Source organism: Microtus ochrogaster, unplaced genomic scaffold (genome assembly GCF_000317375.1).
Source record: "Microtus ochrogaster isolate Prairie Vole_2 unplaced genomic scaffold, MicOch1.0 UNK1, whole genome shotgun sequence".
NCBI lineage: Eukaryota > Metazoa > Chordata > Mammalia > Rodentia > Cricetidae > Microtus > Microtus ochrogaster.
The window spans coordinates 27,283,554-27,287,413 of NW_004949099.1; the positions used below are offsets into that span (position 1 = coordinate 27,283,554).

At 47.1% G+C, this 3,860-nt stretch overlaps 1 pseudogene; it reads right to left on the bottom strand.

The window, feature by feature from the left end:
* Positions 1–1,167: 1,167 nt before the first annotated feature.
* LOC101983932 lies at positions 1,168–2,691 on the bottom strand (annotated as a pseudogene).
* Positions 2,692–3,860: the final 1,169 nt, after the last annotated feature.

The following is a 3,860-nucleotide window of genomic DNA, read 5'->3' on the forward strand; positions in this document are numbered from 1 at the left end:
ACACACACACCAACACACACACACCGACACACACACACCGACACATATACACCAACACACACATAACACATACACACCAACACACACACACCAACACATACACACACCAACACACACACACCTACATACACAGTGCATTTCTGGTGGCCAGGAGTGAGATCCTGTCTCAAAATGCTCAGCCCCCAGAAAAGAATGGAGAAATTTTCTTTCCTAGACAGCAGCTTTTCTAAGAAAGCTTGGTTTCAAATTATTTCTCCTTTTCTGGAATCGAGTGTTTTAGTCATGCTCTGTATTTGGGGATCTCCCTCTACCTTTTTGGTGCCTACACTCAGTGTCTCAGGAACAGCCTGTCCGAGGGAACCAAAGGTCCCTTCAGACTCCCAGTCTCATCAGACCTCAGCAGTCCCCTGGCTGGCACAGTCCTCCTCTTGTGCCTTCCTTCTGACGCTCCAGCCTCATGCCTTAGTTATGAACTCATGCAAGAGGACCCAGAGACAGATGTACACAATGGGCCTTTACAGTTTGGTCCCAGCTTACCAAACTGACTCGGTGCCAGCTATCTGATCTGGCCCTTCCTCTTTCTGCACCCCAGGTTCCTCATCTCAGACAAAGGAGAGCCTTTACTCGCTGGAACATAGTTGTCTCATGGTGGCTCCCCCACTTTGTTCTCACTCTTCCTGAAGCTCCTCTCCAAGGCTTAAGTTTATTTATTTTTCATATTTATGTATTTATGTGTATGTATGTGTGTGTGAGAGTGTAGGTATTCCCATCACATGTTAACAGGAGCCCACAGATGTCAGAAGAGGGTGTGGATCCCCTGCAACTGGAGTTACAGGTAGTTGTGAGTTTCCTGATGTAAGAGCTAGGAACCAAACCTTCTTCTCCTCCTCCTCCTCCTCCTCCTCCTCCTCCTCCTCCTCCTCCTCCTCTTCTTCTTCTTCTTTTTATTACTTAGATTTAATCATTGGAAGCAAACTAAATGGAACTCCTACAACAGAGAAAAGTTGCATGTCAGGACTTTTTGAAAACTGAGATGGGACAGACTGGGGGCTGCCCCTCCATCCGATCTTTTGTGAATGAAGTTGTCTGTCTACAGTGTTCCTGGAACTCTGGCTCAGGAAAGGGGAGAGTGCTGGTTCTGTGTATGACAGTCCCCTTGCTCACAACTCACTCCTGGCCAGCATCTGGAGCACCGCTTTGCCGGCTCTGGCCATCACACTTTTTCTTGTGGCCAGAGACAATGTCCTCAATCCACAGAAGCAGAACTGGAGTCTCCACTGCTGTTTTGTATGTTTGTAGCTTCACAGCCAACAGCTCCCATCTAGCCAACTTTCCCATGTCCACCAGTCACACCCAGGTCTCCTGTGCGTGCTTGGCCCGGAGGGAGGTAAGCAGACAAATGGTGCTGGCCCCCCAGTTCTGGTTCAAGATACAAGAAATGACCTCTAAAGCCTAGGTCACAGCTCTATGTGGCCATTGTTCTGCACCCATCATGGCCTTAGCTTTTTCTGTCACGGCATGGGCCACAGGCATCTCCAGCACCAGACCCCAGCTAACGGTTCAGGAGAATGTTGCGGCACACTTGCGTGGCATCCTGTAGGTTGGGTTCTACTTCTGAGAGTATCTCCTGTTTGGCTCCTCTATGCAGAATGGTGCAGGCCTCAGGCCTTTGCACTCGGTTATGAGTGCGAAGTATTCATCTCCGGTCTTCTTGACTTCCAATAGGCCCGCCCCTGCCCCAACATCTCTCAGTTCCTCTGGTCGGCTGACTATCCATGCCCCAGAGGCTCTAGCAGTGACAACTGTCTGTCGTCTAGACTCTGAATGGCTGTGATATTGACCAGCATGTGGTAGTGCTGAGCTAAACCTGAGATGCCCTTTTCCAAGATGACCACAGCTAGTGGATGTACTCTTCTTCCGTTTGCAGGATTTGGGTGAAATCCTCTTGTATAACCTCAATGTCAGCCTAGCTTGCTCCTTTCTCATACTTCAGAGTGGAATCCAGTAGCACGATTCAAGGATTTTTAATGTAGTCGTATTTGTGGATAGTCACATCCTTGACTCCCATAAGGCACACGGTTCTTCGGTGATGCTCCCAGGTAGCTTTCCCACCCTTGCCTATTTCTTGACGCCGCTCTCCTTTTGGCCATTGTCTTCAAAGTGCACCGTCTGGACAGCATCCAGGGCAATGTTGCATGCCAAAGAGGACCACTGACCAATGACTTTCACAGTGATAGAGCTGTCGATGTTCAGCGTCATGTCACGGTTATTGACACCAACAGGGGCAATGACTTTCTTCAGAATGCTGATCCTGTCATCCAGTGCCATGCGGTAAGCACTGAGCACCACTGTTGGGTGCATCTGAGCACTCTGGGAAGTGCTCAGCCACAGAGCATTTCTCTCCACAGAGTCCCATCCCTGTCCTCTTCATCCTGGTCCTGCTAATTTCAATCATGGACGTGGCTGCTGAATGCTGGAATTGAGTATCTTGAAGAATGTCATTGCTATCGCTGGTCATCATGATGCCTCCCATTGGGTTCAAAAGCATCTTCATCATAGATTTAGGTTCCAAACGTGTCCAGATTACATCTGCTATTATCTTAGCAACATTGATATTTCTGGATAGAATTTTTCTTCGCTATTCATGCTTTGTATTCTGATGAGCATGAGCATTGAATGGTGGCCCATCATGGCGGGGAAACCCCTTCTTCCTTTGAAGACTCTGATACGCAGCTTTGGATGTATTGTACCACTTTCTTTCTGATGTCTGTCCTCTCTTTCCTATCTTGGGGCCTGGTCATCGCGGTGAGGCTTGTCTTAGTCACTGGTTTTTTGCTTGTTGGTTGGTTTGTTTGTTTATTTATTTTGGTTTTTGAGATGGGGTTTCTAGAACTTGCTTTGTAGACCAGACTGGCCTTGAACTCACAGAGATCTGCCTGTCTCTGCTTCCCAAGTGCTGGGATTAAAGGTGTGCACCACCAACACCCAGCTTAGTCACTGTTCTGTTGCCGAAAAGAAACACCATGACCAATTCAATTCCATTAAAGGAAAGCATTTAATTAGGGGCTTTCTTAGATTTTCAGAGGTCCATTATCATCATGGTGGGAACATGGAGGCCTTTGGGAGGGCCCTGAAGCAGTAACTGAGAGCTACGCCCTGATCCATAGGCAAAGAGAGACAGTGGACTTGGCATGGACTTTTGAAACCTCAAAGCCTAGCTCTAGTGATACACTTCCTCCAGCAAGGCTAAACCCACTCCAAAAAGGCAACACCTCCTAATTCTTCTAAGCATTCTCAAAGAGTGCCTCTCTCTGGTGACTAAGCATTCAAATATATGAGCCTATGGGGGCCATTCTTATTCAAACCACCTCAACATTTTCTCTCAATAAATTTTATTTATGAAGGAGATTCTGTGTCATGTGTCTTTCCAGAACTGGCTATAGCCACTTTATTATTTCTCCTTTATTATGATATTTTATAGGTTTTAGGTTGTTGGATCCTTTAGTGATGCTGGCCACTTGCAGCAGGGGAAGCTGGAATATGGTGAAGTTGAAGCAGCAAAATAAAAGTTTTAATTTAAATTTATTTGTGTGTATGCTTGTACACAAGTGTGCACAAATTCCACAACACGCTCTTGAGGAGGTCAGCTGGGGGAGTTGGTTCTCTTCTGCCACCTATGGGTCCCAAGGATCACACTCAGGCTGTCAGATTTGGTGGCTCCTTTACCCACCGAGCCCTTCACTGCCCCTGTATAGGTCTGTGACAGGGACAAAGAACTTGTTTGTGCAAAGTATATTACTCACAAAGGGTCCTTCACTGAAATGTCTTCCCGGAGTATATTTTAATGGTATGCCCTGAAC